This window comes from Carica papaya, chromosome 6, assembly GCF_054855325.1.
Source record: "Carica papaya isolate Zhongbai chromosome 6, ASM5485532v1, whole genome shotgun sequence".
Taxonomy (NCBI): domain Eukaryota; kingdom Viridiplantae; phylum Streptophyta; class Magnoliopsida; order Brassicales; family Caricaceae; genus Carica; species Carica papaya.
This window is the reverse complement of record NC_142314.1, coordinates 21,655,637-21,669,132: the sequence shown is the minus strand read 5'-3', so window position 1 is coordinate 21,669,132 and position 13,496 is coordinate 21,655,637. Positions and strand designations below refer to the sequence as shown.

General features: G+C 36.5%; 1 non-coding gene across 1 annotated transcript; it reads right to left on the bottom strand.

Moving 5' to 3' along the window:
* Window positions 1–12,517: 12,517 nt before the first annotated feature.
* Window positions 12,518–12,624, bottom strand: LOC148253403 (small nucleolar RNA R71). Its single transcript, XR_015812964.1, has one exon. It is a non-coding gene; the product is annotated as a small nucleolar RNA R71 (small nucleolar RNA).
* Window positions 12,625–13,496: the final 872 nt, after the last annotated feature.

Below are 13,496 nucleotides of genomic sequence, written 5' to 3'. Positions count from 1 at the left end.
GTCAATGCGCTGTCGTCGCCTTAGGCAATGCACCACCATCGCCTCAGGCGATGCACCACCGCCGCTAGGGGAGGGGACCATCCTCCCTCATTTTTTGTGTCAAGCATCTTTTTCTTCTCTTTCTTCACCAGATTTGGCCACTCGGCAGGAATCTGACAGTTCTGAAATTCTATAAATTGCCCTCCCTCTTCCCTTCCTCTCCACACTTCCATTTCTTCCATTTTTTAAAGGTTTAGAGAGAGAGAGAAATAGTAATTTAATGAGAGAATAAAAGAAAAGAAAGGAGAACAGTGAAGAAGAAATCATCAAGGATTCGATAAAAAATCTAGTATTACTTTTGACGTCTTAAGGAGTATTTTTAGATAAACGAATTTAATATGATTTCTAATTTGCCTATTTTGTATAACTCTGTGTTCAGATGAGTCGAATTGTTCTATTTTTCAAGCATGCTAAGTGAATTGCAGACACTTGATGAATTTGTATATAATAAATATAATATGTAATCGGTAACAGTAAAAGTAAAAAAAAGAAAAAGAAAAAAGCAGAAGAAGCCTATATGGTCTGAAGTGTAACTGTATTGACATGCATGTTGCATCAAATGTCTCGCTAGGCTTTTTATCTCTGAGGGGTATATGTTTCCCTCTCCCCTATCTAGTTTGGAAACACATAAGAGGACCGCTCCCAGTGGATGACGGCGTGCCCTCTAACAAGAGTGGTGTCTCACTATCTACAGGGGTCACCCATGGCTGAGTAATGTCGTTACTATAGATATCTGTTAGGACCACTATTGTTGGTACAATCGTGGTCATAGATCATACTAGGTTTGGCCAGCTAAAAATGGGCCTGAGCAAATTTACGTATCTGTATCTGATTTAGTCATTCCACTTGGGTAGTTGGAAATCTGTATCTACCCTTAAAGATGAAAGTTGTAACGATTTCATGAAGCATGACACAAAAAATCACTATATTTTAGGATTTATTTGATTTTCTTTATTATTTGGCATGTTGTGTGTTTGACTTTTTGTGCTAACGTATCATTTCCTTAACAAATAAATGATTTTTCATAATGTGAGATAGTTTAACGAGGAAGCTAAACGGTAAGATAAAATAATCAACTTTTGAAATCTTATAATGTTAATTTAATACTATTTTTCTTACTGAGCATATGGAACTCATTCTTTCCATGCTCCCCCCAGATGAGGAAGAAAATGAGAAACTGTAGGCAGACCTATCCTTTGAAGTCTATGAGGATCCTATGGATCCACAAATCTGAGTGCACGACTATTTCCGCACTCTGATGAATCCAATAGCATAGTGAAAGAAGTGTCCTTTATGTTTTGTATTTTTGTAGCAACTTCTGACCTCAATTTATATACGTATTTGGAACTTATATATATTTGTAAAAGATTTGTTATGATTTGATTCTACTGCATAAATTTTATCATGCACTCGTTATTTTGAATATGTATTAGACACCCATTTGCCTTAATTGGCACTTGGGATGTCACAGATGGTAGAGCAGAATTTCGTGCAATAAATCCCTTACACTGAGGCCTAGGGTAGATGAATGTTTTAGAGTACCTAGGCAAAAAATAAGTCCTCTTTTCAAAGATTTCAGGATCTCTAATGAGGGACTATTCAAATTTTGGAAACAAATTTAAGTCCCCATTGCTGTACGTACAAATGTACTCAAGACCGTCGATGCTTCTAAGTTATCCATTCATCTTGGGAGTACGAAAATATACCGGGACTTAAAACAAAAATATTGATGGCTAGGAATGAAAAAAGATATAGTTAACTTCGTCTCACAATGCCTCACTTGTCAATGGATAAAGGTAGAACATCAGAGACTTGGTGGCTTGCTATAAGATCTTTCGATTCCCGAATGGAAATGGGAGCACGTGACTATGGACTTTATCATCGGATTACCCAGGACATGTTTTGGTCAAAATGCCATTTGGGTCATTGTGGATAGGCTGACCAAAACTGCCCATTTCTTGCCTATTCAAACTATGGACTCCACCAGTAAGTTAATTCCCCAATATGTTGATGAGATTGTTCGACTTCATAGAGTTTCCTCATCCATTGTGTCCAACCGCCATCCCTGGTTCACTTCTCACTTTTAGGACAACTTTCAAGAAGCTTTGGAGTCTGGATTGTACTTCAGCACTACTTATCATCCCCATATGGATGGTCAGTCAGAACGTACTATCCAAACAATGGAAGACGTGTTGCGTGCTTGCGTTTTCTACTTTGGTGATAATTGGTATGATTATCTTCTTCTTTGTGAATTTGCTTATAGTAATTTAGTGAGAGAAGAAGAGAAAGAAAGGAGAACGGTGAAAAAGAAATCATCGAGGTTTAGGTAAAAAATCTAGTATTACTTTTGATGTCTTAAGAAGTATTTTTAGATAAAGAAATTTAATATGATTACTAATTTACTTGTTTTGTATGCCTCTGTGTTCATATGATTTGAATTATTCTAGTTTTCAAGCATGCTATGTAATAAATATAATATGTAATTGATAACAGTAAAAGTAGAAAGAAATTAAAAAAAGAAAAAGTGAAATGAAGCATGTATGGTCCAAAGTGTAACTATATTGACATGCATGTTGCATCAAGTGTCTCGTTAGGCTTTTTACCTTTGAGGGGTATCTGTTCCCATTACCCTTTGGGGTATCTATTTCTCCCTCTCTTATCTAGTTTGGAAAGACATAAGAGGACCGCTCTCAGTGGATGACGATGTGTCCTCTAACGAGAGTGGTGTCGCATTAACTATAGGGGTCACCCATTGCTAAGTAATGTCGTGACTATAGATATCTTTTAAGGCCACTATGGTTAGTACAACCATGGTCATAGATTGTACCATGGTTTGGCCAACTGAAAATGAGCAAATTGTCGTATCTGTACCTGATCTAATCATTCCACTTGGGTAGTTGGAAGTTTGAATCTGCCCTCAGAGATGGAAGTTGTAATGATTTCACAAAGCATGACATGAAAAATTTCATGATTTATTTGATTTTCTCTATTATCTGGCATGATGTATGTTTGATTTTCTATGCTAACATGTTATTTTCTTAACAAATAAATAATTTTTCATAATGTGAAATAGGTAAATGAGGGAGCTAAATGATAAGATAAACTAATTAATTTTTCAAATCTTACAATGTTAATTTAATACTATTTTCCTTACTGAGCATATGAAACTCAGTCTTTTCATGGCGCCCCAGATGAGGAAGAAAATGAGGAACTGCAGGCAGACCTACCCTTGAAAGTCTATGAGGATCTCGTGGATCCATAAGTCTGAGTGCATAACTGTTCCTGCACTCTGATGAATCCAATAGCATAGTGAGAGAAGTGGCCCTTATGTTTTGTATTTTGTAGCCACTTCTATTCTCAATTTATGTATGTATTTGGAACTTATATATATTTGTAAGGGATTTGTTATGATTTGATTCTGCTGCATAAATTTTATCATGCATTCGTTATTCTAAAATTGTATCCCATTTGCCTTAATTAGGACTTTTTCCTCGAACAGTAAACTTCTCACTTCCCTTCTCCTTCTTTGCTTCAGGTACAAAAAGCTCATCACAACTTCTATTTTCCTCTTTTGAATCACTGCAAAATAGTCCTATAAGAATAGTTGTTGCAATAAGCCTTCTTCTTCAAAAACTCATAGGCTTTCCATCCCTCTTTTGAAACCAAACCCCGCTCAACTTTTTTTAACGATCGTGGCATTGTTTTTGTACTTTTAATGGAAATTTATACTTCATTTAAAGGTTACTAAATGTGCGTACATGAATTGATTTAATGGATACGATTTTAATTCAAATGGTTAACGTGATTTATGTTCTAGTTTCGGCTTTTTAATGGATGTTGCGTATGCATGTTTAAATCGTGATTTAAATAAGTTTAAAACACATGAAATGATTAGAAGAAACTTGAAATGTTGGCCACTAAGGTGCCAAGAGGAATGGTCACACGGGCACTAGCGTACCTTAGTGCGAGGCACACTAATCAAGCATGCACGCATGCGAGGTACGTGTATAATAATGCATTCGCATTCTAACTTCGCTAGGCATGCATGCATGATGAGGGAGCTCATGGATGCTAGGAGTATGCTAGCATAAGTACTACCTCTGCACACCTTTAATGCGCAAGACAGCCCCTGGGCATGCCCCGAGCACACAAGAATTTATGCTCCACTGAGCGCTCAACGTGCAGATGAGCATGCGCACATGTGCACTGTGTCATGCAATGGAGACCAAGAAGCACCTGCATCACCTTTGCACATGCGGACATGCCGCACTATGCGCACGCATGCATACATGCAAAGTTGCATAAATGCGTACGAGCGCATTGCACTACGCCTACACATGCGCAGACACCTCATATCATGCCAGTGTGAGCTCGTGATGCCTTACGCAAGGAGACACGCACTCCCACGCACAAGGGTTGGCCCCCAACACGCCTTTTAAGTCTTGCTCGTTTGCCTTTGCGCATGGCAATGTGTGGTCCCCTAGGCTGTATGGCCCTGCTAGGCACCCCAGTGTGCCAAGAAGGCTTCATGGCTCTTCCTTGCAATGCCCATTTGGCGAGTGCAATGAGAGATTTTTCCCTACGAGCTTTTAAACAGTGAAAAGACCTTAAATGGACCTGGACTATTTTGAAGGGGCTTTAAGGAGCTCATGACTTGACTGATGGGCCTCGATTAGGCACAAAACTATAATTGGGCCAGGCCGCATTTGAGAGTCTGAAATGGACTTTGTTAAAGCCAAAATTTGATAGAGCCCCTGACTCGATTGATTGGCCTAGATTAGGCACAAAACTATAATTGGGCCAAGCCGTATTTGAGAGTCTAAAATGGACTTTGTTAAAGCCAAAATTTGATTATAGTGACCCTAACAGGTCTTAAAAGGGTTTTATGGATCCCAACCAGTTCGGGTTTAGTGTAACAAGCCTAGTGGGCGGGGGATGGGTTAAGTGGGCATTATCAGTTAAAACTTGATCAAAGTGTTTAATTGCAGGTCAAATCGACTGAGTCATGTGACATTTTTCAAGAGTTTAAAACGATAAAATTGATTTAGGGTTTTGTTAGGGTTATACTTGTCTGATATTAAATCATATGTCTGCCCCAAAAGCCTTAAATTTATTTACTTGTTATCACGGAAGGATTATTATAACCCAATTGATTTCTAACTATTGGTGAACCACACCCTGTGAAAGGATATTATACTGGCTATCCCTCTTACGAGAGTGGATCGCAACCAACTGTAGTGTTCATAGTGGCGAATAATGTCATGGTCATAGAATTTCTACATTTATGTTGTCTGAACTAAATCAATTTTTTCATTCATAGTAGTAGTTGGGGATCCCTTTTACCTTATGTTCATATAAGATTAAACGGTTTCACGTGAAGATCTGAACTATTGAAGCCCAACTGAGTCATTGTGTTAAGCTAGCTTAGCTCATCTGCTAGTTAGGTTGTCAATCTATTTTGAGCTTTAGTAAATGATTGGTTGTCATGCATCTAGTTGTGTAGGTAGGGATGGACCAAAAATGTTGTTTTTAAGAAAAACATGTCAGTGTTTTACAAAGAAATTTTTAGCAGTCTCATCAAACCCAAGTATGGTATTTAGAAGGTAAACATATTTTCACTAATATGCTTTAATTAATCTTTGAAACATTTTGAGTCTGATTATAATGTTGGTTTCCTTACTGAGTTTCTTGAAACTCACCCTAATCCATTCCCCCCAAATAATGTTGAAAAAGAGGACTTGCCCCTCGATCTGCCCCTTGATGCCTATCTGGATCCATTCATGGATCCGTAGTTGGTTAAGTGCGATTATGCACTTCACTCTGAAATATCCCTAGTTATTTGTAATGAAGAAGTTACTAGAATTGACTTTTTCATTATTTTGTTAGCTAACTTCTTTACTTCATAAGTGTTAATTATATTGTAACCTTTGTAAGGGATGATTTAACTTCCACGATGTATATACTTATTTTTCACTCGTAGCTATTCTGTATCGGACACTGGTTCCCCCTAGTAGTGGCATGTCATAGGTGGTATCAGTGCAAGCTCCTAGGACATCCCTTATATTGAGGCTTAGGGTTTAGAGCACTGCGATTAATAACATTTGCTTATAATAGTAGTGAATTGTGAACCTTGAGTTAATTCTTTTACTAAGACCTTGTCTCCCCTTTTTGTAGGCAATTATGACTCATGGGAGACCCTCTGTCGAAAGACCTAAAGCCTTTGATGCCTCGACTAAGGCAGAATTCACTAGACTATTTTAAGCTATCCAAGGTTTGACTGCTATTGTGGGCCATAATCGTGCTCATGATGAAAATCGCCCCCGTCCTATTGAGGACCGACCTAATCATGCTAGTGCCATCTCACACAATATCTCTGAATTTTGGAGATTGAACCCTCTCTCTTTCGATGGCAAACCTGACCCCATAGTGATTGAAAGTTGGATAATGCAGATAAAAAAGATCTTCATAATCCTCGAGCTTACCAAAGAGAAAAAGGTTCCCCTAATAGCCTTCATGTTCACTAATGAAGTAGAGCATTGGTGGTATCTTAAGAAGGAAACCCTACCTTTTCCTACCACTTGAGATCAGTTCCTGTACGCTTTTTATAGAAACTTCTTCCCAATCTACGTTCGTGAGAAGAAAGAGAAAGAGTTCTAGGACCTCCATTAAGGGAGTTTGTTAATTAGTCATTATGCCTCCCAATTCATTCAGTTATCTCACTTGCTCCAGAGTTGATTACTACTTAACGCAAGAAGGTTAGGAAATTTTTAAAGAGCCTTAGGCCAAACATTTATGATAGGGTCACCATGATGAAGCTTATTACTTATGCTAAGGCCTTGAAAAATGCTCAGCTAGCAGAGAAACTCATAGCCGCAAGGTACTAGCACATTAATCACATTAGAAGTCAGAACTAGTGGAAGAGAAAGTATCCCGATCAAGGTCATGCTGATCGAAGACCCCGAATAGCACTTGATGCAGTTGCTACTCCACCCCCGCCTCCACCTCCAGGCAACCCACCTCATCCTGCACAGGTATGTCAACACTGCAACAAAGACCATGGCAATCACCATAGTTACAAGCTGAACAATGCTTGCTATAAGTGCGGGAGCACCCAGCATTTTATGAATGATTACCCCCATAAGGCTAGAGATGTTGGCAGACCCATTGCCTAAGGAAGGGTCTTCTATCTTGATGAGCCTGGTACTATGGTGACACTAGCTGTCATTCAGGGTACACTTTCTATTTACAATTCTATGGCTTATTTTTTTATTGATATTGGTGCCACTCACTCTTTTGTGTCTTACAAATTTGTCAAGCATCTATCAGTAAAACTGAAACCACTAGGACAAATCTTGATTGTAAAGACACCATCTAGGGGACTCTTAGAGGCTGATGTAGTGTACAAGGCTTATAAGGTGAGGTTTCAGATAAAAAGTTAACCACAGACCTTGTACCATTAGACTTTTCCGACTTCGATGTAATTTTAGGAATGGATTGGCTGGAGGCGTACCATGTTGTTATTGATTGTAACAACAAGATTATAACCCCTCCCTCCTCTCAAGAAGGAACGTCTTTAGGGAAAAGATTTGAAATTTTATTTTGTATGAACTTGGATTTTATAATTAATCAAATGTTTTAAATTAAGATGTTTGATATTTTCAATTAACGTGCATAGTGAAAGTTAAATAAATTATTTTTCTTTTCCTAACCCTTTTGATGCATAAAAAAATGGTCCCTGAGAATGCCATATAGTCGATCTGTGACATCTCAAATGCTAATTAAGGCATAAAGGTACCAAATACATAAACAAATTACGAGTGCATGATAAAATTGTATGCAGCAGAGCAATTTATTACAAATCTCTTACCAAATGAGTTTCAATTACACATATATAACAAAATACAAACTATCAAAATACAAAGGACCACTTCTATCATTATGCGATTGGACTCATAAGAGTGCGAGACAAGTCATGCACTCAAGGTTTGTGGATCAATGGGATCCTCATAGACTTCAAGGAGTAGGTCAGCAATCGGTTATTCACTATCTCTTTCATCTAGGGGGCCCATGGAAATGGTGAGTTTCATATGCTCCGTAAAAAAATAATATTTATATAATATCGCAAAATCTTAAAAGTGAATAATTTTGTCATAGAATACTTACCAGCAGGTCACGTCGGGGTCCTTTCTTATTTATGAAAATAATTTGTTTATTAAAAAAACATCATATCATAGTCACAACAATAAAATCAAAATCATATTCAACAATAGAGAAAATCAAATAAATCATTAAATGCTCAGATTTTCGTGTCATGCTTCGCGAAGTCATTCCAACTTCTATCTCTGAGGGGCATATATGAATTTTCAACTACCCATATGGAATGACCAGATCAAATATATAACGACAATTTGCTCAGGTACATTTCTGACTTGTCAAATCATGATACGATCTATGACCGCGACTATACCAACCATAGTAGTCCTATCATATATTCTACAGCCACGGCAGTACTTAGCCAAACGTCATCCCTAACAGATATTCGCGTCACCGCTCTCGTAAGAGAGTACGCCATCATCTACAAGGAGCGGTCCTTTCACGTCTTTCTAGACCAGATGAGGGAGGAAAAAATAGATACCCGTCAGAGATAAAAAGCCTAACGAGATACTTGATACATTATGTATGTCAATACAAATACATATGTTTTTCAGACCATTCAGGCTCATTCCACTTCTCTTTCTTTCTTTGTCTCTTTTTTTTTAATAAATATTTCAGAAAATTAACACCAGATTTTTATTATTTAATTTACATACAAATCATCAAGTGCCTATAAAATCACATAGCATGCTCGAAATCAAGAACAAATCACTTATTAAACATAAAACATGCAAAACACAAAACACAACCTTCATAACTTAATTTTTTAGAAATGCTCCTTAAAATGTTTAAGGAAATACAAAACTCTTTACCGAAACCTCAAAGTTTTCCTACACCGTTCTTCTTCTTCTTTTCTCCTTCTCTATCTAGATCACTCCCTCTCTCTCTAAGCTCTTGGAAGATGGAAGAATGAAATGGAAGTGATAAGGAAATGGAAGAAAGGGTCCCTATTTATAGAAAATGGGGATCATTAGATTTGTGCCAAGTGGCAAAATCCGATGAGAAGAGAGAGAGTTGAGTGGAAGATGAAAAATTTGACCTGACGTGAAGATGGCACAAAAAATAGAGGAAAAATTCCTCCACTGGCAGCTGTTCTCCACCCACGGAGGTGGCACACTGCCCAAGGTAGCGCACAGCACCCAAAGGGGCGGTGACACACTACCTGAGGCAACAGTGCACCTCACTTAGGCTGACCGTGCACTGCAGGCCTAGCCTGTAGGCACTGGCCTACCCTTTCATGCACAATTCTATCCGCACAGGCCTACTACGCGGACGCCACACACAGTGCTCGATGCCTGGCCCTATCTGCACATAATGTGACGCATGCAGACTAGCCTACCTGTATGGAACAAGACGCGCATGCATGAATCACGTACAGCACGCGGTGTCCGCACTGGTGAGCCTCTCCTGCGGGTGTTTTCCTGCAAGATTTCTCCCCATTTTTTGTTTTTTCCTAAAAAATATTTTTTTAAAATAAATAAATAATAATAATAATAAATAAAATTAAATAAAATAACAAAATCAATATAAAATTAAAATTACGAACTTAAGTCACAAATTATGATATAAAGCTATGAAATAAATTTAAATGAGTTCAGGTGGCCTTAAAGCCTGAATAAATAAGGGTTTCCAATAATAAATTTAGCGCGGTGGTGAGCAAGGTGTTACATGATCCCAGTTGTCTTTAACTACCCGAACATTTTTTCTGAAGAACCTCCATGTTTGCCACCCAAGTGTGAGATTGAGTTGTCCATTGATCTAGTTCTAGGGACATAACCCATTTCCCAGGTCACTTATAGTATGGCCCATGTGGAATTCCAAGAATTGAACTGCCAATTGATAGCACTACAAGAAAAGAGGTTTATCAGACCCTCTGGTTGTGTATTGATTACAGAGAATTTAATTAGGTGACAATCAAAAAGAAGTATCCCTTACCTCACATTGAAGAATTGTTTGACCAGTTGCAGAGTGCATCAATCTTTTCCAAGATTGATCTCAGGTCTGGTTATCACCAGTTAAGTACTAAAGCCAAAGATATTCTTAAGACGACATTCTGCTATAGGTGATGTATTGGATTTTATAATATTTTTTTACTTAAATTTGGAATAATTTTGAAATAATATTGAGTTAAAAATAATTTAATTATTAAACTTTTGATGTCGATTGTTATGTTGAAGAAAAGAGGAAAAAGAAGCTGAAAAGAGAAGAAAAAAATAAGAAGAAACCAAAAGCCCAAACCATAGAAGTCGAAGACCAAATCTAAAACAGCCCATTCCAACAGCCACACACATAAAAAGAAAAGGAAAAAAAGAAGTAGCAGAAAAGGAAAAAAAGGTTAAAAAAAGAAACCCCATCTCCTCTTTGGTAGCCACCTATTAAAAAAAAAGGAAACCAAATGGGAGGAGAAGAAGAGGATATCTGTAGACAAAGAGAGGAAGCTGTCAGCGAGTGAAGCAAAAAAGATAACAGAACTAGTGGAGAGAGCTAGACGCAAAAGTTTGTAAAAACTTGCAAAAGCAAAGTCACGTGCAGCTGGAGAAGAAGCAGAAACATGGTGAGCTAAGCATAAAGGCAAAATTAGAAAGCAAAAGCGAACGTTGAGCCAAACAGAAGGAAGAGAAGTTGGAAAAAAAAGGGATTAATCAAGTAATTCATTTATTTAATTTTTAGTTAGCATATTTTTAAGATAGAAATTTTCATAGGTTTTTTTATGAAACATGAATGCTAGTATTTGAATTTTTTCATAAATTTATTCTTGATTATCACATGATTATATTTCTCTCAAATATAATTGTTGTTCCTCAATCCATTATGTCCGGCTAAATTTTCTTCGGCAAAGTAATTGACGTAGCATGAATTAAAAGTAAATTTGTGATTTAATTTTAAGCTTTCTTCTTGTTACAATTTAGCAGTATTGAACCTAATTAGATTGTGAAAATTAGCCAGCTCATAACTTTATTTGTAATTGATAATTTTAGAGTAATAAGAGTAAAATTCTATCAATTAGATGTATATCGTTAAACGTTAAAAAGACTTGAATTGGAGTAATATAGTATAATTAATATATATTAATTGAATTATCACATATTTAATTGAATAAAATTAATAATTGTTATAAAAAGTTAACAATTATTAATTAATAGACCTAGTGAATACTAAGAAGAAAATCGAAAGTACATTAAGATAATTCAACCATTGTAAACTAGATTAAATCAATTGCGAAATTAAAATTTGAATATACTGAAGATTCAGGTGAAATCAATTACTCTTGTGCTTCTTCATTAATAGTTTCCTTAATTTTAAATTATTTTTCTTTGATTTAATTGTTTTATTTTTAATAGAAAATTAATTTCAATTTCTAGATAATATTAAAATTTTCTACAGTTTTAGTACTTGATACATAATCCCTGTAAGATCGTACTCTATTCATCACTTTATTACTTAAACGATTTCGTGCACTTGCAAATTCGTCATTAATTTTTTGGCACCGTAATTATTAGTATCAATATCAATACCAAAGATTCTATTATTAATCTAGAGTGCATTTTTTTAAGTGTAATGATTTTTATTTTTTTATTTATTTATATATATATTTTTTTTCAATTTACTTGCATTTTTAATTTTTAATTTTTATTTTTATTTTATTTTACTTTTTATTTGTATTTATTGCTTTAATTTAAGCGTATTTTTTTTTAAAATTATTTTGTCTATTTATTTAGTTTTTTTTTTTTTTGAGCAGATTATGTTGTTTCTTTTTTGTATCTTTTTTTGTTTTCAGTTCGTATACAGTTCGATTGAACAAAACAGAATTGCTTCCTATATTTAGAGATCGAAAAGACTTATAGACAACAGATTCGAGAGAGAAGGGAACGTTTAGTAGTAGAAAGGCAAAAAAGAGTTGAGATGGCTGAACACAAAGAAATTGGACAAGCATGGGATGTTTTGAACGAGAATAATGGGAGAGCACGCAGGGACTTTGCTAGTCCTTCACTTGTAGGAGCTTCATCCAGCATCGTTCAACTGAATATCAATACTAACAATTTTGAGATCAAATATGCCATCATTCAAATGATCCAAACCTCGATTCAATAGGGGCTTACCAAACGATTACCTAAATGTGCATCTCTTTAATTTTTAAGAAATTTGTGATACTTTTAAAGAAAATGGTGTTTCTGATGATGTAATTAGACTTAGGCTTTTTCCATTTTCTTTAAGAGATAAAGCTAAGAATTAATTGTATTCTCTTCCTACAGGTACAGTTACTATGTGGGAAGAGTTAGCTCTAAACTTTTCGGCTAAGTTTTTCCCATTAGTCAAGACAGCAAGGATGAGAAACGATATCACAAGTTTTTATCAGATTGATGGAGAGACGTTGTACGAGGTGTAGGAGCGATTCAAGGAGTTGATTAGAAGATGTCCTCATCTCGACCAAATAGCAATGCATTACCTAAATCCGTACCCAACAACAACAACATCAACCTCAACAACCCAGAAAAAACTGCCCAATCCAATACCCTAATAAACAAACTCGAGTTGCCACTCCCCCTACTCTACCTCCACTTACTGGACAACCTGCCCAACCTTCTCAACCATGTCAGTATTATGGTCACTCGCATGGTGAACTACCTTGTTGGCGTATTAATCACGTCTGCTATCGGTGTGGAAGCACCCAACACCTTATATACGGGCTAACACATGTATAGGAAAGCTCACCTGTGCATGCGAGATCATTTCTGCATGAAGCACCACGCCAACACCCATATGCCACTCCACACGTGAAAAAGCATGTGCATAGCAGCCCGCATTTTTAGCACCTACGCATGTGTGAACACACACAAGCGCATGCATAGGACATCACACATGCTCAAGGGAGATTCGTGCACCACCAGTGCATAACACGCGTGCCACTATCACACAGCCTATGTACCAGCATGCCCGTGAGCCACAACCTGCGCAACACTTTCTAGCCACCCGCGTGAGCAACAGGTTTTTAGGTCTTTTTGGACTTCTTTTCTCACTTTTTCCAAGCTCTACAAAGATTCTAAGTTACAAGAGGCTTCTACAAATATTCCCATGTGTTTAAAGTGCAAATTTAGCGGAGAAATTCTACTCAAATTAGTAATTATTTTAATTATTTTATATTATTTTTATTAAGTTTAGATAGAGACTTAATTATTTTAATATCTCTTTATTTATTTTCTACTTAATTATTGTTTAAAACTCCAAGTAGGAAGTTGTTATCCTACTCCATGTCAAACTAGTAAATTAAAGCATGTATAAAGGCCTTAAGTCCATAGGTTGTA